At 43.7% G+C, this 23,318-nt stretch overlaps 3 long non-coding RNA genes across 3 annotated transcripts; 2 read left to right on the forward strand and 1 right to left on the reverse strand.

Moving 5' to 3' along the window:
• Positions 1-66: 66 nt before the first annotated feature.
• LOC139796205 (uncharacterized) lies at positions 67-19,262 on the forward strand. The gene is made up of 4 exons (XR_011725886.1): positions 67-159; positions 3,603-3,703; positions 10,550-10,976; positions 19,173-19,262. It is a non-coding gene; the product is annotated as an uncharacterized lncRNA (long non-coding RNA).
• Positions 295-1,201, forward strand: LOC139796372 (uncharacterized). Its single transcript, XR_011725979.1, has 2 exons — positions 295-512; positions 657-1,201. It is a non-coding gene; the product is annotated as an uncharacterized lncRNA (long non-coding RNA).
• On the reverse strand, positions 17,486-23,275 carry LOC139796203 (uncharacterized). Its single transcript, XR_011725881.1, has 2 exons — positions 19,711-23,275; positions 17,486-19,432 (listed from the first exon to the last, which is right to left on the reverse strand). It is a non-coding gene; the product is annotated as an uncharacterized lncRNA (long non-coding RNA).
• Positions 23,276-23,318: the final 43 nt, after the last annotated feature.

Genomic DNA, 23,318 nt, shown 5'->3' on the forward strand with positions numbered 1-23,318 from the left:
TATGAAACAACCACAGGGAGCTGCAACCACCTTCATCCTGATGAAAAAAAAAAACCCAGGAAAAAAAAAAAAAAAAAAAAAAAAGGGATTTCTTGCAAAGGAGCTGCTGTTAAGAACAACTCCCTCAAATTGCAAACACAGCTGTCATGGTTGCACAGGGTGAGTTTTGCAGGAGGTGTTTGGGGTTTGGGGGGGAAGGAAGGCAGGGTGGGGAGGTGAGATTAGGTGGGGGCCCCAGCAGGGATGGGGTTATCTCTGTCAGGGACTCCTGCCAGGTCACGAGGGAGTATTTCTCTGAAGAGGACAATCTGCAGGAGTGGAGTTGTCATAAAACAGGATAAAGGGTGTTTTGGTAAACAGGGGGAAAGGACACAGGCTCACGCTGCTGAAACAGCTGCAAAAACTGTCAGTTGTTTGAGAGCCTGAGCTTCCCAGCTTCAGCTTTTACTTCTTTGGAGAATATTTCAAGAGGAAGCAGTGATTCAAGAGTAGAAATTTAAGGTGTGTGAAAGGTGAGGTGGGGGGGGGAGAGTTTTCAAGGAAATTGGGGTTTTTTAATTTTTGCTTGTGCAAATCTGCTTTAAAAAATAAAAAAGGGGGGGACCAAGGGGATAAAAATGGAAGTAAACTTTTCAACCAGCCACATTTTCCCACAGAATGATTAATGAAGCAGAGACACTGGTTTCAGTCTTTTCAAATCTCCAGCTTAGGGAAGTACCTGAATATCCCAGGGGGAAAATTTCAGAATTAAATGCCCGGATCTCTCAGACCCCGATTCTGCAGAGATGAAACCAAAAGGAAAACCTCAGGCACTGCTGGCACTTCCCACATTCCATCAAGAGCTGTGTTGCTTCACTCCCATTATGCCTCCTGGAGGGTGGTTATTTTTGTCTGCAGCTGTACCACTGTGATGGAAGTGCGTGGGGCTCCACTGCAGCTTCATAAAATCACAGAATCATCATGAAGCTTCCTCTGTGCTTGGTCTGATCCTGGAACCTGAGCTACCATGGAACCAGCTGCCCAGGCAGGGCCCTGGGTACCAATTTCCTAGCAGCATGTTCACTTCTAAAGCTGTGTTTCATCCTGTGGTGATGCTTTTTTTTGCTTATAAAAGGGTTTCCATTTTTACCACCACAATTCCTGCTCGAACTGGAGAGGTCTGGCAACAGATTAAAAAAAAAATGGCATGTGGGCACCTAAACATTTCATCCAGCTCTGTGTCTACCACTGGATGACTTCAACATTACTCATATATTCTTGTAGGGATCAGAAAGCTTCTGCTTGCAGATCCCTTGCAGGACTAGGGCCATACTTCATGAGTTAAGAACAGCTCCCCATGCTCAGCCATGTTTGGCTTTGGCATGTTGCAGATGACAAGGCAGCTGTACCAGGAGAGCTCTGGATGTCTCATCAACCAGAAAGAGCAAGAAGCTATCTCTGGAGTCCTCCCCCAGCCCCCAGCAGAACACATTTTTCCAGAGCCACTGATAAGCCCAGTCTTGATTTATCAGCAGGGCCTTCAGGAGCTACTGCAGTGCAGGTATTTAATTTGATAGTAAGAGTTAGAGTAGCACAAAGTGGTCACATTTACAGGGGATCTTTCTGGGTATGACTCTAATTTACAGCTATGAATCCCATTAGCCTCCCCTCCTTTCAAAGTTTCAAAGCTGTGAATACAAATACTCCTTGGAAAAAAACACCCTCAAGATGCTCATACTGAAATGTTATTGACACGTGTACAAATAGAGAGGTACAAGAGACAAACAGAGTGAGAAATAAAAGAAATGCAATAAATGGACTCTATCAGAGAAATACACTCAAGAAATACCTGGTTTTGAACTGCCTGCTCAGCCCATGTAGCAGTCAAACAGTTCCATAGCTCAGGCAGAACTTAAAATCATAGAATCTCAGGATGTCAGGGTGGAAGGGACCTCAAGGATCCCCTGCTCCAACCCTTCTGATATTATTCTTTATCTGAGATCTCTCAGCACCCCAGAGAGCTGAGACTTCAAACTTTTCCAAAGTGGGGGAATCCCCCCCTTCCCCTGGGAGACCATTCCAAGGTCTGACTGTCCTCATGGGGAAAAATTTCCCTCTTGTGTCCAATGGGAACCTCCCCAGGAGCACCTTGTGCCCATTGCCCCTTGTCCTGTCCAGGTGACTCCTTGTGACCAGGGAGTCTCCAGCTGATTTGTAGCCTCCTTTAAGTTCTGGAACACTGTAACTAGATTTAAAAACCTGTGTTGTTTTCTTACTTCCCCACATTCTGCAGCATAAAGCAAGCAGCAGAAACATTTTGTGGGGTTGCTATTGCCAGCCCTGCTTGAAGGCCCTGGTGCCAACCCAGGGGTTAAACCTCCACAACCCCTTGCCCTGTGCTGCCAAACACTTGGGAGGTGGGAGCAGGGGCTCTTCCATCAGCTCCCAATGGTTTTATAACATCTAGAAGTGATTTCTTGGAGAGTGGTCCCTAAGGGAAGGTGACAAGGGCTGTCCCTTTGTCCCTTTGCCCCACAGCAGAGTGCAGCAGCAGGCAGCAGCCTGGGGTGGGTTTTCCACCCAGGATTAGCAAGGACTGGGAATGCTGCAGGGTGGGAAATAGCTCTGCTTGGTGATTTCTCCAGGAAGAATCAAAAATTATGGTGATTTTCAAGTACAAACAAACACCCTGATGTCCCATATTCTGAATTTGTTTGTTTAATCTCATTTTTTGTACAGTAAACGGCGCAGCTCAGAGCTCGTTTGGATGAGCTGACAACCCAGGGTTTTCTGGCACTAATGTTTGCCTGGAAGTGACAAAGCTATCAGAAAACTGGGGAGAGGTGAATGCAAATAACTTTGTTCAACTTTGACAGCAAGGGAGAAAAAAGAGAAGTTGTTTTCAATCAGACATCATGTCATGCCCTTTTTGCCTTATTAGTGAAGGCAATGGAGCATTTCTCTTTGTGCTGAACTTACTCCTGGTGGCTGCAGATACTGTTAGTCCCATGTATGTATTATTTTTATAAAAATTTATCTCCCCACTACATACTGAATTTGATGAAAAAAAGCTTCTTTTGTATCCCTTCTCAGACAGGTGGCTTTCTACCTCTGGGTTTGGTTTTTTGCCCCATGTTCATTGCAGCCTTAGAAAGGATTCACTATTAAGGAAAGTGAAATATTTCTGTTCCTGCACATTCCTCTTCTTGTAAAAAGCAGAATGCCTCTGCTTTACCTCATCCTGGATTCTCTGTCCTTTTGGTCCACTTCTCAGCAGTGTTCAAGCATCATAAAAACCACAATTCTCTTTTCCCGAGTTTTCTAATAATTTCCAATAATTCCCATATTCCCTTTAAGAAAATTCCAAGCACTCCACAAACTGCACGGTGAATAAGAATGAAGTATTTTGTTGCACACTCATAAGCACACTCATGAGTGACCAAAGTTTGATTGTGAATGAACATTTACATCCAGCCTTGCCTCAGATATCCAGGAGAATGAAGAATATCAGTAATATCTCTGACAGGCAGAAATGCCTCCAAGTTTTCCATCATAAGCCAGAAAATCCTGTCTTGATTTGCCCTTCAGGAGCCTCAGGAATAAGTTTTTCTTTTTCCTCCTAGCTGAAGGACAGAGCTGCACAGCTCATCATGCCAAGCTAATGTATTTATGGTCCAAAGAGCCCTCCTCACCCCCAGACTTGAGGCTTCCAGTGGAATCCAAGGTATGTAATGCTGATATGAACATGATACACTTTACTGTAACCTGTGCTTCAGGCAGCTGCTAATGCCACTCCAGCTTTCTGCAGACTCTAAGCCAAAGGAAAGTTGTCTGCAGCACATGGATAACTCCACTCCTGACCATGTTTATGGGAAGTCAGTGGCATGCTGAAGCAGATGCCACAGAACCAAAGAGCCAGTTGTTAACATTCAAGTCTCAGATGTTAAAATGAGTATTTGGGATCATTTCCCTGCCTAAGAAAGACACTGATTTCCTCCCTGCTAAATTACTTCAGACACTGTGGTGTCTGAAGTCTTGCACAAAGATCAGAGACACTTTTGTGCTGCACTTGATGGAAACGCTGGGAAAGATGGGACAGCTCCAAAGAGATAAAAGTCAAAGGTAGCAAAAAGGTCAAAACACATAAAGGAGAAACCAAGGAGCACTGTGGGAAGGGAAACAGAGCTACACCACCCTTCCCACAACTGCTGAGCAGATCAAAACCAGGATTTGAACTCAGTCTGTTGGCTCCCAGTCTGACCTTTTGTTGTATGGTGCTGCTTCTGACAGTCTTGGTCAGGAGAGGGATGCCTCCCTCTCTCAATGCTGCCCCAAAATAATCTCTTTTTAAGTTGCTCTTGCTATGCATAACTCTAAATTTTCAGCCCCAGTTTGTTCAAGTCTTAAACTGCTTTGTTAAGCAGGAGATCATTAATCTTTTCACTGAGTGGAAATGCTTTCAGTGGCATGCAGGTCAGGAATATCCTAATCCTTCAGTGATGAAGTACAACACTTATGATATAGATCCAAAAATGTCCACAGGGAATTTCTCTGCAGCTCCTCCCTTGGTGGTTCTGGTCCTGAACACTCAGGGGAAGGAACTGATCTTATTGCTTTGCCTTGGACTCTTGCTCTCATTGATCTGCAAAAAAAGAATGTGAACAGTTTTAAAGTTCAGACATTCAAAAAGCAGAATAATGAGGAAGGATTGAGCTTTATTTACATGCACTTATTTGTGCAGCTGTATGACACTGTTGACTCCTATCTGCTTTTTTTTTTTTTCTTCTACAATCCTCAAATATTTTTCTGCTGAACTACTGCCAGTAAGTTGTTTCCATTATAAAATTATTCACGTTAATTTAAATTATGTTTATTGGTATTTCACCTATGAGAATACCAAGTGAAGTATCCTCAAAGGCTCCACTAATCTCATCACATTTACTTAACAGCTTCTCCCCATATTCTTCTTTATGTGCATATATTAGTGAGTGCAATGGCAACTTGTATTGATTGTGCTGTGGATTAGATTTTAATTACTGCAGTTCATAGAACAAAGACATTAATTCAGCTCCTGCAATACACAACTGCTGCTGGGTAATTTCACCTCCTTTGCAACGTTTTCTCCAGAACCAGTTCCCTGCCAAGTGCCTCTGGTTTTAATCATGCTGCCAAAATACAAAACTGCCTTCATAATTCAGGTGCTCTACACCACTACATCTTGAGCATGAAGGTCTCAAGAGCTTTTTTTGGAGTGCAGGGGAATCACCCATGCTGCCAGAGAGCTGGAGCTCAGGTGAGGAGGCAGCTCTCACCCACATCTGAATTTCTCATCTGCAGAGCCAGCTCTCAGGTGCCAGACTGAATTTGCAAGTGCACAGTGGATGAGCAAAGATAAGAAGTAGGTGCAAAATTTGCAGCAGATCAATGTGGACAGCCCAGACATGCTATTTATCTTCCCTGAGCTCCCTGGAAAGGGCTCAAGGCACCTTCAAGGGCATTTCCTCTTAAAAAAGAGAAAGTGAGCACCTTCATGGCTAAACTACCTAAAGCTCCACAAAAGATTTAAGTGTTAGAGGGAAATGAGAAGACCCAAAGTTCTGTAATTGATTTTTGGCAGAGAGAAGCACTCAGAAAAACCCCACAGCCTTAAGAGTAGCAGGCAAAACTGATTTCTTGGGTCTAAGTGCTGCACAGAAGTATGAAGAGGGTGTAGACAGCAAAAGATGGCAGCAAGAGTCCAGGGCAAACACACAGAGTAGGAGCTGCCTGTACATTAAAAAAATAAAGAAGAAAAGAAGGCAAAAAGATATTAATGTCAATTTGCTTTCCATAAAAGCCTTATATTCTACTTGACTTTTTTTCTATTTTACCTTAGCCTTGAGTGGTGTCTGCTCATCCTAGCAACAAATCTAAGCCACAGTTTCTAGGCCCCACTATTAAACAAAATATTAGAACTTCATTCCTTGGACATTTCTGATTATTTGCACGTTTCTACTGAAGCATTTGTGTGGCATTCTCACCACTACACCCATCATAAAATACACTTGGGAGTAAGTTAACAGAGGGGTTTTGCTTGGATGGGGCTTTTAAAAATTGGAGAGAAGTTCCAAAAGAAGAGCAAACCTTCATGTTTAGAATCACAAGGCTACTTCAGCATCCTGCAGACACACTGGGAGAGACCAAAACCAAAGAGTTCAGCATGTGGAATCAACACATTAATTCCACAAATATTTGCTGGTCCCTTTGAAACCAGGGAGCACTATTCACAGACAGAAAAGCTCTGCCTGCAAGTTCACATTTGCCTCCCTCAGCCCTTGAAAGCCACTGCAGACAGGAATTTTCTTCTAGATGGATGCTGCTAACTCCTTGGCAGTCCACAACTATGAAATTACACAGATTGTAAGGGTGAAAATTATACAGGACTGCCCCTAATGACAGCCTGGAGTCAGTAATTGGCTCAGGGGTGAGATGAGGAGCTCTTTGCCATTCTGTGAGAGGCACACAGGAAATGCCAAGATGAATTGTCATCATTAGAGATCCATTATTAGCATTTATTAAAACCCAAGGAGTTGCACTGGTTGTGCATCTTCTGTAGGCACACCTTTAAAAAAAAAAACTGAGTAATCTGAGCTGGGCAGTATAAAATCATAGAATCACAGGATGTCAGGTCCAAAGGGACCCCAGAACTGGACACAGGACTCAAGCTGTGGCCTCCCCAGGGCTGAGCACAGGGGCAGAATCCCTTCCCTGGACCTGCTGGCCACGCTGTTCCTGAGCCAGCCCAGGATGCCATTGGCCTTCTTGGCCACCTGGGCACACTGCTGGCTCCTCTTCAGCTTCCTGGCAATCCAGACTCCCAGCTCCCTTTCTGCCACTCTGTGCCCAGCCTGGAGCTCCCCATGGGGTTGTTGTGGCCAAAGTGCAGGACCCAGCACTTGGAATGTTGAACCTCATCCCGTTGGGATCAGCCCAACTCTCCAGTCTGTCCAGGTCCCTCTGCAGAGCCCTCCTGCAGTTTAGGAAGGAGATTGAGGTGCTGGAGCAGGTCCAGAGAAGAGCAAGGAGGCTGGGAAGGGATCCAGCACAAGTCCTGTGAGGAAGGGCTGAGGGAGCTGGGGGTGTTGAGGCTGGAGAAGAGGAGGCTCAGGGGAGACCTCATCACTCTCTCCAACTCCCTGAAAGGAGGTTGGAGCCAGGGGGGGGTTGGGCTCTTTTCCCAGGCAACTCTCAGCAAGACAAGAGGGCACAAGAGGTCTCAAGTTGTGCCAGGGGAGGTTTAGGTTGGACATGAGAAAGAATTTCTTTCCAGAGAGGGTGATCAGCCATTGGAATGGGCTGCCCAGGGAAGGGGTGGATTCTCCATCCCTGGAGATATTTCCAAAGAGCCTGGATGTGGCACTCAGTGCCATGGGCTGGGAACTGCAGCGGGAGTGGATCAAGGGTTGGACTTGATGAGCTCTGAGGTCCCTTCCAGCCCAGCCAATTCTAGGATTCTATGATTCAAGGATCCCCTGGTCCAGCCCTTCTGATATTATTGTTTATATGAGTTGTCTCAGCACCCTGGGAACCTTAGACCTAAAACTTAACTTAAAACTTAAAATTTATGATTTAAAACTTAAAACTAGGCCTTTTTTACACTAGAAAGTTGTGCTGACCTAACTCTGTGGCTTCAGTTAAAGCTGTACATCTCCCACATAGGAGAAGTGGTATCAGAACAGCTTGTTTTGCCCTAGCAGAAATAAAAAAAACCAAGGAGTGGCAGTGTAAATCATCTTCCTACCAGTACAACCAAGCATCAGTTTCAACAGTGCAATTAAATGTGTCATAAAATTCACCCAGCTCAGGTAATAGAGTTAAATTGGTGCATGAGGCATGAAGAGACCAGACTCTCTAGTTCACAAATAAAGAGGAATCCTTGAATCTTACCCCCCACACACCCCTTGCATGCAAGGAAGAAATGAAAATGCCCAGTGTTTAAGATAAAGCCCTTTATGCTGGAGCATCTTGTGACCCAACCAGCATTTGCAACTCAGTGAAATGCAATGTATTCATTTGGCAGCTGCCTGGAAAAGTACTTGAATCAGTCTGAACTGATTCTTTGAATAGAAATGAAGAGGGAATCACTACAGCTGGAGTCAGGGAAGCTGCTCATTTAAGGAAACAGCAAAAGGTCACAGAGGGATAAATGTTTCTGCCAGCACTGATTTCACTATAATGCCCCAGTTTCTCAGCTTGAAAATGGAAAGGATTTTTCCTCCTTCTTCCAGACACAGAAAGTCAGGGAATGTGCATATATATGGCTAAGGAATGCACTGCATTATGCTGGAAGCTGGTTAAACACTCTTTGAAGTTTGTTTTCCAGGGGTTCCTGACAGCACCACTCCAGTGGTGGCAGATGACAGGACCAGGCAGTAGGATCTGGGCTTCTGCATGGGGCTCTGCCCCTGGCTTGCTACAAACCCTTTGGTAAATCACTTTCTCCTCGTGTGTCTCAACTTCTGCCCTCACAAAATGACAGAAGGTCAATGTGCAAAGCACTCTGAGAAACACCAATGACAAACAGGTGTTATGTATTAGTTGGGTGGAATTATTATTATTAACTTTTTTACCTTCTTCTATTCTTGTGCAATTGCTACCATTAAAGGCAAAAAAAATCAGCTTTGAATGCTTATTAGATAACTTACTCCTTTTGGATTCAAATCTGAAGTAAGATTTCAAATTAAGTTCAAAGCTCCAAAGCCCTGGATGTGATTTTTTCAGCTTGAGGTATTAATATCTTAAAAATCCATGTTGCAGAAAATGCCATTTTTGCTACAGAACACTTCAATAGAACACATTTTGTTCACATTTATTATCCTGGATATCCAAGTGGACACAAGCAATCTGCTCAACAACATTCCCTCTTTTTGAAGATTCCCTTCATTATGTATTTAGGGAGAAATTGCTCCAAGTCATTCCAGGACCAATTGCTCCCAGTAATTCCATGAGGCTGAATCACTGAACACACTTCCTCCTGCCACTCCAAACAGATCTATCCCAGGAAACAGAGAACTGAAGGCATCATGGACTGGGTGGCTGCTGGAGAAGGATATACTGAAAATTAGGAGCTGAGAAAATATGGGATCTAACAAGCCAGGCCAGAATTTGGAGCTCATTTTTCATCTCTGTCCCTTCCCAGTAAATTCACTGCAATTATACTGCAAAAAAACCCCAAGAGAAAAAATTTTGATGTGCATAATGACTTGACATGTGGCACATCTTTTATGCAAGGTCTCAAATACAGAAATAAAACTGTTCACAGTGGAAATATTTTCAGGATCACAGCTGATGCTGGGAGAAGCTCCCATAAGGAATTTCCAGACAGAGTGTTCTGTCACTGCAAGATCATATTTGGTCTCAGTTTTACATCTTTAGTTCTGTAAAGGATCAAATATCAGTGGAGTTCAACTGGACTAAAGGAAAGAAACCAGCAGTTTGTACACCAGGTGTGGGAGAACAGCCACTCTTTTTTAATTCAAATTGTCTCTATTTCTGTTTTACAGTTGCCTCTATTTTGCATATGATGGCTCAATTTATGCCTATTGATTACTAATTTTATGTCTGAAGTGTTTATATTATGCTATTTTTGTTGATCTATCATAGAAAATAATCTAAACCATACATTTGGCTCAATTTATGCCTATTGATTACTAATTTTATGTTTGAAGTGTTTCTATTATGCTACTTTTGTGGATCTATCACAGAAAATAATCTAAAACAGACATTTCAATGATATTGTCAAATCATTTAATCTTGTTCATAATGGGCTACTCTTTTTTTTTTCCTGTATTCTTGCTACACATAAGAAATTCTCTTCATATAGCACTGGAATTCTGAATTACAATTATACATCATTTTCTGTAGGATAGAAACTTCCAAGGTACAAAACCAGTTTGTTCCACAAATCCTGGTAAAATTTTCCAACATTTGAAGGCTTAGTTTTGAACACCAGTGACCCAGGCCCCACTGGCATTATCAGCATCAAACTGACTGAGCTGTTTGCCAAGATCTATGTCATGAAATACAAGAATAGCTTTTGTTTGATTCATTTTCTTTTGAGTATCATCCCAGCATCTTCTGGCCATTCCAAATGGTGTTTGCTGTAGGGATGGGTTTGAATTAATTCTCTAAATTCAGTGACTTCTTAGTTGGAGGCAATTCAGGGCAGGCTCTGCTGGGCTTACAATTTTCCTGCCTGCATCCCTCAGCCTTGTCCTGAAAACCCTCTGCAAATTCTTTTTCCAAAGCTTTAATTTTGCCCAGACCTCCATGAAAATGACATTTGTAAATATGTATAGGTGGATAACAAGGATCTCAACAGGCTGGGTCCTTCCTATTCACCCAGCTGTGAATTGTGGCTCTTTCTGGCCCTAATTTAGGGAATCACTTCAACCTGTGATTAAATCCTAATCCTAAGGAGATGTGAGCACACATTTAAGGCTTAGCCTACCCTTCAGTCTTTAAAGAGCTTAACAAGATGCACTCCTGAAGGAATAATTATCATGCTGAACCAGTATTTCCTTGTCACCAGGTCACAGTCTCCAGGCACTCCACCAAAAGAGACCTCAGTGATCACGAGATGCTGAAAAATGTATTAAACAACAGGGAGACAACTTAAATATTTAACTTTTGAGAAGTCTGCCATGGTAAGTTGGGGAGCTCCACCCTTCCCCTACCCTGCAGGTGACTCCTGGCATTATCTCAGGGCTCCACAACCCCCACTCTCTTATCATTCACCTTCAAGAATTCAGCCAAGCTCTCCAAACATGCAAGGAAATGATGTACACTTGCACTGAGAAATGCAGAGAGGTATCATTCAGCACTCCTGATCACAAAAAAAAGTTTAATTTATAGACATGAATATATCTCAGCATATAGATGTGCCCTTATGGATTGCTGCCTTCACTCTTATGACCTGTGCAACAGACTTTGCAACACCAGTGTTTTCTTTTTCCCAGGTAGGTCAGGGATCTGTGTGAATTAATCAGGTAAACACAGAGTCATCTCTGTATAGTGCCTTCTCTTACATTTTGCTGAACTGAAAAATTGGTTGCATCATTGTTATTCTGGGCTTTTTAGAAGTCTACAGCCAAAATGTTGGCATCTTAAGCTGGGCAATTATTAGAACCTTAAATATATAAGGTTCTAATATATATATTTATATGTATACATCTATCTGCTATACCCAGTCAAAGTGTGGCAGAGGTTGTATGTTCTTTTCCAGAGTCTTTCCTGGAGCTTACAGGATACATTGTTCTTTTTGAAAACTAAATATGTATTTTTGCTTAGTGCTTTATCTTCAGAAGCAGATTGAGAAATAGAAATATTCTGCTGTGGATTTCTGGGGACTTTTTTTATACTGAAGTGTACAAATGTCACATGGAAAAGAGACCAAAAGAAACAACCCTTATGCAAGATGACAGGAGAAAGCATGGCTGTATGTGGTAAAACTTTCCCAAAGAAGATAAATTATGAAGTGTTTTTTTTTCGTTAATCTCTTACCAAGTCATTCAGCCACTGCAAGCAGTAACTGATATTGTCTGCAAATATTATACACAACTGTGGGTGTTGTGCAAGCCAAATACAGCCCACAGGACAGTTCTTCTCCTACCATCATTACCATCTTGGAGCAGAGATGGAAGGAAATGACTGATTCAGGAGGTGCAGGAATCTCAGCAGAAGCTGCTGCTTTGCCATTGCTTGGCAAGAAAACAAAATGGTGTATTTGTCCAGCAGCCACTCTGGGATTTAAAAAGTTGAGAATGCAGGTGTGGGAACCACAGATAAACCTTCCCAGCTCCTTCTGAGGTGGCTGCTGCAATAGCAGCCCAAGAGCCTGGATGGCAAGAGTTCTGCTGTTGTATGTGAGGGCAGAAAAGTGTTTGAAGAACCTCTCTCTTCCCAGCAGGTCCAGGGAAGGGATTCTGCCCCTGTGCTCAGCCCTGGGGAGGCCACAGCTTGAGTCCTGTGTCCAGTTCTGGGCCCCTCAGCTCAGGAAGGAGATTGAGGTGCTGGAGCAGGTCCAGAGAAGAGCAAGGAGGCTGGGAAGGGATCCAGCACAAGTCCTGTGAGGAAGGGCTGAGGGAGCTGGGGGTGTTGAGGCTGGAGAAGAGGAGGCTCAGGGGAGACCTCATCACTCTCTCCAACTCCCTGAAAGGAGGTTGGAGCCAGGGGGGGGTTGGGCTCTTTTCCCAGGCAACTCTCAGCAAGACAAGAGGGCACAAGAGGTCTCAAGTTGTGCCAGGGGAGGTTTAGGTTGGACATGAGAAAGAATTTCTTTCCAGAGAGGGTGATCAGCCATTGGAATGGGCTGCCCAGGGAAGGGGTGGATTCTCCATCCCTGGAGATATTTCAAAAGAGCCTGGATGTGGCACTCAGTGCCATGGGCTGGGAACTGCAGCGGGAGTGGATCAAGGGTTGGACTTGATGAGCTCTGAGGTCCCTTCCAACCCAGCCAATTCTAGGATTCTATGAAGGATGAAAACCTGTTGAGATCAGTGGGAAGTCTGAGTTCCCAGTCAGCAGAGCAGCACCATCCTGTCCACAGTGACTTGGGGCTCTTGAAAGTGATTTATTGTGTCAGCCTTCCTAGCTGCTATTATCTTTCCCTTGCAATTACAGATCTATGGATCTATTTCTTGTGCTGGTTTATCTTTGGGGTTTAAAATGTGATGTGTTAAATCCTAGTGCAGTGCAATCCAAATGCAATGAGGCAAATAACTGTAAAAGCCAAAATTAGGATAGAGAGAACAATGCATTTCAAATGAAGTGGGAACAAGATTACTCGTTAGCTGAAAATAATTAGCACCTTCAGTGCCTTGTGTGAATGCAGATGATAGGTGTGCCAAAGGAATTTAATATCAGCTGGCATTACAAAACCACCATGGGAAATAAGAGAAGTGCACTGTAGGACATTAGCATTACAGAATTAAAAGAAAATCCCCCCCCTCCCCAAAATCAATATCCTAACCAAAGAAATATGCTGATTTCACCTCCCACTGCAGAAACTCTAAACCTGGCTGCCCCTGATGAGCCCTGCCCCAGGTGAACCCCTGCAATAGGATGGGCAGGCAGTAAAAGGTGTGCAGTTCAAATGTTCCCTGCATCTATGGGTTAAAAACAAAAAACAAAACAAAAAAGCCAAAACTAAAAAAATCCTAAAAAAAAAAATCCTAAAGAAAAATCCTAAAAAAAAATCCTAAAAAAAAAGCCTTTAAAAAAAAAGCCTTTAAAAAAAAAAGCCTTAAAAAAAAAGCCTTAAAAAAAAAGCCTTAAAAAAAAAAGCCTTAAAAAAAAAAGCCTTAAAAAAAGCCTAAAAAAAAAATTTAAAAAAGCCTTAAAAAAAAAAACTTAAAAAAAAAAAAAGAAAGTCTTAAAAAACCTTTCACAAATCATGGAAGCTTGTTATCATCTCATGTATTTTTTTTCTTTGTACCACAAATGGGGCAGGACTTTTAAAGTACCTCAGAAACACTTCTTTCTCCCACAAGCTCTGGAACAGTTTTCAGAACTCCCTTGTTGCCAGCAATGACAAGTAGTGACTGTCTATGAACCAAGGGACAGGGACTGGTATCAGATATCCAGAGAACCTCCCTCCCACAAGAAATACTGCACAGACACACAGGAAAAGTAGTAAATATCTTCAGGAGCTGAATATAAATGGGTAAAGTTCCCCCCTCATTCAAAAGCTGGACTGGAAGCAGGGGAGCTGCCTTCTCTCCTTTTCCAGCAGTGCATGTCTTGAAGATGAGAGAGCAAATAACACATTTCAATTCTAAGAACCTGTCTCTGCTCTTTGGTCTTCCAGTTTTGCAGTAGCTCCAGTCTGCACGGTGCCTAAAATCCAGGAGAGCTGTTCAGGTCACTTATTATTGTGCTGAATGGGGCTGCTTCCAGTTGGCGGCCGCTCACCAGCGGTGTCCCCCAGGGATCAGTACTGGGCCCAGTCCTGTTCAATATCTTCATTGATGACTTGGATGAGGGGATTGAGTCCATCATCAGCAAGTTTGCTGATGACACCAAGCTGGGGAGAAGTGTTGATCAGCTGGAAGGCAGGAGGGCTCTGCAGAGGGACCTGGACAGACTGGAGAGTTGGGCTGATCCCAAGGGGATGAGGTTCAACAAGGCCAAGTGCCGGGTCCTGCACTTTGGCCACAACAACCCCATGGGGAGCTCCAGGCTGGGCACAGAGTGGCAGAAAGGGAGCTGGGAGTCTGGATTGCCAGGAAGCTGAAGAGGAGCCAGCAGTGTGCCCAGGTGGCCAAGAAGGCCAGTGGCATCCTGGGCTGGCTCAGGAACAGCGTGGCCAGCAGGTCCAAGGAGGTGATTCTGCCCCTGTGCTCAGCCCTGGTAAGGCCACACCTCGAGTACTGTGTCCAGTTCTGGGCCCCTCAGTTCAAGAAGGAGATTGAGGTCCTCGAACAGGTCCAAAGGAGGCAACCAGGCTGGTGAAGGGACTCGAACACAGATCCTATGAGGAGAGGCTGAGGGAGCTGGGGCTGTTCAGCCTGGAGAAGAGGAGGCTCAGGGGAGACCTCATCACTCTCTACAACTCCCTGAAAGGAGGATGGAGCCAGGGGGGGGTTGGGCTCTTTTCCCAGGCAACTCTCAGCAAGACAAGAGGGCATGGTCTTAAATTGTGCCGGGGGAAGTTCAGATTGGATATTAGAAAGAATTTTTTCACGGAAAGGGTGATCAGACATTGGAACGGGCTGCCTGGGGAGGTGGTGGACTCTTCGTCCCTGGAGACATTTAAAAAGCGACTCGATATGGCACTCAGTGCCATGGTCTGGTGACTGTGGCGGTAGTTGTTCAAGGGTTGGACTCGATGATCTCTGAGGTCCCTTCCAACCCAGCCTATTCTATGATTCTATGATTATCCATGAAAGAGCTTAAAATTTAGTAAGGGTTCCATGTCAGGCTGCAACATTTTCTACAAAGACCACTCCACATACTTAAATATACCCCAAACTGAACTCTTAATAATTGAACAAGTGCCTAAACTCATCCCCACCCCTAGCATCCATGAGCAGCACTGAATTTAGCTCCAAATCCATGCAGAATTCCCAGCTGGCATTAGCACACTTATCCTGCCTCTGGAGAGAGCTGCTCAAACCAGCAGCCCAGAGGATAGGATGAGGTTCACATCCTTCCTCCTTCTACCTCTCAGTCACTCACTCATGAGACAGAGATATTGACATTTTGCACTGCAGAGCTGGGTAACCTGCAGAGGCACAAATACAGACTTTGAATCCCAAAACTTTTAGACTTTTTCTTTTAAAGGAATATCTTAAAAAAAAAAAAAAAAAAAAAAAAACAGAAAGGGGGTTTGGGGCTGGTATTATATTCTTGGTTCTGCCTCTCCTTTTTAAACAATAATCTGAGTGAAACAAGGATGGGGAGTGGTCTGTATATCCTAGGGGATTCTACCATTTGCTCACTCCTTTGGCAGATCAAAATCAGTGGGTTCAGCTTAATCAAGACTGGAAAGGTCCTAGAAGAAACATTTCCATCTTCCAAGACAAATGCACAAACCAACAGATGACTGCACAGTGCTGCCCCTGCCAGATTCTCCACTAGAGACACAAACCAGGGTTTTCATGGAATATCAGGTTGGAAGGGACCTCAAGGATCCCCTGCTCCAACCCTTCTGATATTATTGTTTAGCTGAGATCTCTCAGCACTCTGTTGAGATGAAATTCCAAACTTTCCAAAGTGGGGGAATCCCCCCCTTCCCCTGGGAGACCATTCCAAGGTCTGACTGTCCTCATGGGGAAAACTTTCCCTCTTGTGTCCCATTGGAATCTCCCCAGGAACACCTTGTGCCCATTGCCCCTTGTCCTGTCCAGGTGACTCCTTGTGAGCAGGGAGTCTCCAGCTGATTTGTGGCCCCCTTTAAGTTCTGGAACTCTGAAGTTGTGGGATAAAAATTAAGAGCAGGGTGTGGATGTGGACACAGGACCTCCCAACACTTCCCTGTTCCCACAGGTGGCCAAAACCACCTGCCTGGCATCCTCTGGAGATAACCCAGGACTTAAATCAACCCCAGTCAACCCCAATGCCATAATATTTAGGGGAGGGGCACAGAAATGCTTTAATTCCAAATATGAAAAGAACCAATTTTTATGCTTGAGAGTGATGTATGGAGTTTTCAGCTTGTTTCATTTCCTACCTGAAAAACTTTGCAGAGCAGTACAGTTCATGCACATGTGCCTGTGAAAGGATGCTCCCAGGAATAAAAATCTCTAAAAATCAAAATATTGTAACAAGCCAGAAAGCAATACCCTTGGTCTGCCAATTCTTATTCTGAACACTGACATTTTGGAGCAAAATATTTGTTCTGAGAAGTAAACTATTCTCTTATTTAATTATACAGCATTCACTTTACCCCTCTAACAAATAAAGTTCAAGTGATCCATCCCATAGGATTAGACTCCCATCTGTAGCCCAAACCTGGCATCTAATATTCTCCTCTCATTCTCCACTTCTGTTTTAATTTGGTCTTTATTGCCTCCTCCTTGTGTTATTTGATCACAGTAGTTCATGATTTAGCTCTGTCTGAACCTACAAACAATCTCAGAGGAAAAAAAATGCTGCTTGCTTTGGGGAAATGACCTCCATCTTCTTCCCTACACCTGAAAAAAAGCTGCATGAGTCTCAGCATTTCACCATTTATTCCTTTATTTCACAACCTATTCAGCTGCTGAAATATGTGGGGTTTTTTTTTACCATCAAGACAGCAATTTACATTCAGCCAGTTAAAGCTGTACCTGCTTTTTTCTGTCTCTTGGCAGTTGAAGTAGTAACCAATTCAGCACCAATTTCAACACAAAAATCTGATTAAATTAGAAAACAAGGAGTTTTCATCTCAACAGAGATAAATTTCTTGACAGAAAAAAAACCTTTACAATATATATACATAAACTGGCCTTGGAAAGTCAGATACTTCTGTTCCTATTAACAAGTTCCAGTGAGCAACTCTTCAAATAAGCACCCAAATATCACTCACTTTGAATTACAAGCCAAAACATAATGATATTTCAGAGAGAATAGCTGCAAATTATTGAAATATTAACTGCTTCTGGACAGAAAAATATTCTTTCCTTCTGTCATGCTGCTCCATTTTTCCCCTTTCAGGCTGAAAACCCTGTAATCAATCACACAACCTAGAAATCTCTCCTTGGTGTAGTAAAAGGTTTGGAAATGCAAGCACAAGGTCTCAGGATGTATTTTTTAAGATGGAAATGGCAGTATTTTTGTTGGGATTCAATACTTTTGCAATGCTACTTTTATCAAACCTGACTTTTTTTCCTATTTTATTAATCAGCCACTCTTTGTGGGTTTTGGATATCCATGGAATTACCTATTTTTAAGGACAGCACTTCCTAGGCTATCAGTTCTATCAGAAAATGGCCATTATCCCTTCTGTTTCCACACAGATACAGCAGTTTGTTCATGCACTAGAAAATACACAGAATAAATATAACTTTATTACAGCCTGTAAGTCACCAATACACATTCACTTACATGTCACAGCTTTTAAAACTTATATTTAAAAAAAAACCAATCTGAAAACATGTTTACTTTGCAGTTTTTGCCATGGGATAAGGTAAGAATTAGGCTTTTTTTGCTCAGTCACAAGGTGCCAGGACAGGAAGCCATTAATACACCAAGGATGTTTTCTTTTACTGGGGTCTGCAACAGAACAGCACGTTAAGAAAATGCTGATGCATTGGGTAAAAAAGAGTAATTCCTTGACACAATTACTTTAAGAACTCAACACATTTTCATGTGTTTCTTTACATTTTCATTAATCATAGAATCATGGAATGGTTTGGGTTGGAAGGGACCCCAAAGCTCATCCATCCCCTCCATGGGCAGGGACACCTCCCATAAGGTTTATTTATGATGTTTTTCCCTGCCCTAACTCAAGCTCAGCATCCCACTTGCTTCAGGAGGTGGCTTCTTGGACCCCAGCTCTTGTGAGCAGCTTGAGCCAGGCACCAAGCCCTGGGAGAGCATCACCACAGCATCCCAGAATGGTTTGGGTTGGAAGGGACCTTAAAGCTCATCCAGTCCCAACCCCCTGCATGGGCAGGGACACCTCCCACCAGCCCAGGTTGCTCCAAGCCCCATCCAACCTGGACTTGGACACTGCCAGGGATGGGGCAGCCACAGCTTCCTTGGGCAACCTGGGACAGGGGCTCAGCACCCTCAAAATAAAGAATTTCTTCCTAATGTCCAACCTAAATCTCCCTTCTTCCAGCTTAAAACCATTTCCCCTTGTCCTCTCACTACACACCTGAGCTAAACCCCCTATCCCAGCTTTCTTGTGCACCCCCTTCAGATATTGGATGGGGTCACCTTGGAGCCTCCTCTTCTCCAGGCTGAACAATCCCAGTTTCCCCAGTCTGGCTTCATAGGGCACGTGCTGCAGGTGCTCTGATTATTTTAGTGACTCCCCTCTGGACATCTTGGGGACTCCAGAGCTAATGAAAGTTGGAATTACATTTTTGGTATGTTCCTTGCAAAACCTCTGGCCAGACTGCCAGCTGGTGGAAGGCAATCCACCCTCTTCTCAGCATTTTTTACTGACCATGGCCAATAACTGCAAAAAAACCTTGGTGGAATTCCTGTGGAATAATGATTGTGTTTCTGATGAGCAAGGCAAGGATTGGATGCTGATGCTGCAGGCTGCTTGAGGATGGTTAATTGTATTCCTGAACTATTTGTAAGGCAACAAGCTGCCAAAACCTCAGATATTTCCAACATGGTAATTCTGGAATGCTATAGTAAATAGGAAAAAAAAAAAAAACCAAAAAAACCCCCAGATGTCATAATGAGTTTCATCTAGTATAAAACTTGACATGTAATTAACTTAATGGCTTGACAATAGCTGATGTAGCAACAAATATAATGCAATTAAATTAGTACCTCATTATGACATCAAATTCTTCTGCATATGCATTACCAAAAAAAAAAAAAAAATCAGATTTTTATGTATTGGTGAATTTCATGGTGACTGACTGTCCTTCAAGTGCAATCACATGTAATACTTGCTTTGTTGTGGAAATTATTTCATGTCTACAACACTGTATTTTCTGCAGATTTCATTACATGCCCAGGGAAAGCTGTTCCTTGGTTTCTTCTTTCAGATGCTGTACCTTGGAGCTTGGACTTCTGCATTTGTCATGTAGGACAAAGATTTCCTTTCCTTTCTCTTGTGGATTGCTTGGCTGTTTGTCCAAAGTGGATTAGGCACTTCTGGGGGTTCTTCCACACCTCCTCTGAGGATTTCTTACAACAGACTTCAGGGGGTCTGTTTTATCCAGACAGCAGCACATCCTATTCAGGGATTACTTTGGATTTCCCAAAGCTTTCTCAAGGTATTATTTGGGTTTCCCAATTGTTAGTCCTGCAGGAAGAAAATGGGCAAGTAATAGTGAAGAAAATTAATTTTTTTTTTTTTAATTTAGAGTCTCAAATCTTCACCAACACCAAGCCCAGACCTTCTTGTTCCAGAACAGCACTGCCTGACCTGCAATTTCTGCAAGTTTCCTATGAGCTGTTTGTGCTCAGAGAAAGCAAGAATACCTTTTGAGGTCAGAGTGATATCATTGTATCAAAGAAGAAATAATTTTACTTTGAATTATGTCATTGATTTTTCGAGTGACTCAGAGCTTCCAAACTCACCTTCCTATGAGAGATTTTGAAAGGAAAAAGGTGGAACAAGGGACTTGTGCAGATCCTACTCAAATTTAAAGTGAATTTTTGCTTCCTGCAGTGGATCAGGTCCTTGATGCAGACAACAAAGTGGCCCTCTGATCTTGGGGGTACATCCAGCTCCTTTTTTCACTGTGCAGGATATTATTAGGAAAGAGGGATCAGCAAACAGGAATCTGAAACCCGACCTAGTGCTGAAGATGCCTTCTGAATGTGTCACTTGAACCCAGTTATTACTTCTGGGAGGTGTTTCTGCAGGAGCTCGAAACCTGAAATGGACCATGAAAAGGACTAAAAAAAATTGTGCAAGCCTTCATGCAATTAAGCAGAGTAGTTTCAGAGAGATTATTGGATCCTTTTGAGGCTGTACATCAAGATGTGAAAAAAAAAAATCCCATCAGGTATCTGTTGGATGTCTCTTGGTTTATCTTACATTAAGGTCCATCCATTTTCTGGCTTAAAAAAAGTATCTCTGAATTTATGTAATATTTAGATGCTGCACACTTAGATGATTTTTTTTTTTTTTTTTTTTTGTTCTTAAATTTCATCTATCCCCTCATGAATGTTGCTCTTTCTCCATTTCCAAAATGCTGAGTGGGCAGATTGCTTCTACTGAGCATTTCATCAGTTTATGAAGTGTGAACAATGCAGAGCTGTCTAATGATTGCTTATCATCACTCTCAACATTAACTGAGACAGAACCCCTGCTCAGGGAAAATCAGGGGATTTTTCCTTCCATCTAGCCAGAAATTTTAGGGAATCTCATACACTGAGCAGTTTTAAGGAAGTAAGATGGATGGCTGTAAGTAAAAAGCTTACAAGCTGTGTCTTGGTAATACTGAACTGCTGGGTAATTCCTCCTTTATATGAAAAAAAAAAAACCCACTGTATGGTGAAACCAGCACAAATTTTTGAGAAATTTATTGGAGCCCCTTTCCAGCAGGGGTCAGAATGAAAAAGGGAAACAGTGGTAGCTGCCGAGGCTGAGAGCTAAAAGCACAAATCCGTCAGTTTTTTTTTTTTGACAGAGCTCATGGAGCCTTTTATTTTCCAAACAAGTGCTGTCCCCTCAGATGCAGAGCCACCTACCTGCTCCTGGTTGTGTGTCACACAGGGGCAACAACCAGAGCCCCCAGAGAGAACTTCCAGTGCTGGTAGCAGCTCAGAAAGGAACAGCCTCTCATCTCAGCCTCTACCCCTATGGCTTTTTGGAGAAAAAGGTGGTTTGGATGCCAGGGGAGCAGCTGTCCTTGAGCAGAGGGAGCAGCTCTGATTGACCAGGAGGACAAGTGGGAAATAAGCTCCGAGCTGTGCCAGCAGAGCATATGCTCAGGCACCAGCTGTTTCTGAAGTGCTTGCCAAATGGAGACCAGCACTGTTAGTAAAATAAAACCCGACAAAAACCGACAGGCAAACAGCAAACAAACAAACAAAAATTTCCACTGCTGGGATTCCTGAGATCTGGCCGCAAAACCAGAACTGTCAATCTGAAATGTCACACAGCAACTATGTGAATATTCAGAGTAATCTGTCAGGGGCTTGCATGCTCTGACTTGCTCCACAAGGAAAACACTGATGTGCAGAGCATCTGCCCCTTCTACAGAGCTCTTGAAAAAAAAAAAAAAAAAAAAAAAAATATATATATATATATAAAAGGGGTGAAATAAGGTAAGTGGATTCATATACGTGATATACATTACTAATACATGGAGAATATGTTCATAAAACTGAATGGAGACAGATTTACACTGCTATCAACTGCTATTACAGACAAATCCCAGGTGTCCCACATTTTACTATGGTTTATTTCTGCCTTGAAAAGGGGAATTCAGATCCTGAGCTGAGGAACAAAAGGTGACTTGATTGCAATAGGCGAGAGTCGAGTTACAGTGCCAGTGAAATGCTTCTGATAAACCCGTGGAGTGACTCAGCAGAAAAAGAGAGTCAGCAGGATTTTTCCCCAAAAGGTTTTCAGTTCCAGCTTTTCCTAACAAGAAAACAACTTAAACGGTAATTAAATAGTGCAGAGAACTCTGCTGTCCTCCTGTCACGGGGTCGAAAGCATTGCTTTCTCTTTTTTTTTTTCCCCATAAAACTCCTTGAAGGTTTGGAGGAAGCCAAAGCTGATTACCTCCACATGCATATGATATCAGTGGCAGGCATGTTTACCTTCAGAAGCTTAGGCTTTTTTTGGCCATCTAAATGAATTTTATGCCTAAATTAGCTGCTAGGGATGTTCAAACAACGTGAATGCTAGCTAAAAAAAAAAAAAAAAAAAAAAAAATAAAAGAGTCACGCTGCTCCTGTATCAGGAAATGAGTGTATTGGCTGGGAGGCAGTGGTTATGGTCTTGGCTTGTGTTCATCTTGCTCATGAGATGTGCTTTTAAATACAGGCTTAACTAGTCAAAAGGTCTGAATGGGGCTAAATCCGGGGTGGGTGCATCATCTTGGTTCCAGTGTCTGAAGACGCTATGTGCACAAAAGAAAAGAGTGTGAGCCAAGGTAGGTGACACACCAGGTTTTGGAGCCCTAAAAGCCACCCATCTATCTATGAATAAAAGGAAGAAATCCCTCAGAGTGACAGACAGACAGAAGACTTCCTTTGGCATCTTACATAATATTGACTTTCCTCAGGCTGCTACGGGTTCATTTATTTGAGAAATGCGAGGTGCTGGTGCAGAGCTGAAAAGGCCATTATTATTTCCCCAATTAAGGAGTGTAATTAGTACTCCGGTGTGCCGCCTTTGTCATATTTTCAGTCTCGCAGTGGCCCATTTTTAACCCGTCTACTATGCTAAAAATGTTGCTCTTTCATTACCCTACGACTGCATAAACAATTCTGGAATAAAATTTTCCGGGCTCCTGAGGAGTTCACCCTACTAACACCAACCCCCAACGCCATCAACCTCCTCAAGAGTTTCCCTCCGGAGGGGCTTCCATAGAGCGGTGACACCAACTTTTTTATTCCCTAACTTCGCCCCTCAGGAGTCGCGAAGGATTTAAAAACAAAACAAGCCAAAAACACCTCACATGACCCGAAAATAAATAAATAACACCGCCACACTCCCCACTCATTATCCCCTGATTTCCTCCTCCGCATTCCTCCCCCGGCTCTGGGTGTTTCCGTCGCTCCCACACAGCCGAGGGGTCCGGGCTGGCTCCCGCCGCCAGCTCGCTGAGGGAAGGCGGGCGGGAACCCACGGCCCGTAGGCACGGCACGGCGTGTCCCGGCGCCTCTCCCTTTCCCCTCGCCGTTCCGGCGGCCCTCACAGGCGTTTTCCCCGCCGCACGGTGACTTTCAAACGCCTTTACCCGCCCCTTTTCTCCTCAGGCATCCCCAGGACACCGCGGCGCTGCCCGCCGGCGGGCGGAGCCGTACAACCAGGGCAAAGGGACATTCCCCCCCCCCCCGCTCCCCCGCCATGGAGCCGCCTGGCTGCAGCCCAGACACGGGGACGGAGTATCCCTCGCTCGCCGCCGCGGAGACCGCTGCTCGCCCCTTCCCCTCCCCGCGGCAACCCCCCCCTCCTCCCATTCCCCGGGTTATCCCCCCTCCCCTTCACATCCCGACCCGTT

This window comes from Heliangelus exortis, chromosome 4 (assembly GCF_036169615.1).
Source record: "Heliangelus exortis chromosome 4, bHelExo1.hap1, whole genome shotgun sequence".
Taxonomy (NCBI): domain Eukaryota; kingdom Metazoa; phylum Chordata; class Aves; order Apodiformes; family Trochilidae; genus Heliangelus; species Heliangelus exortis.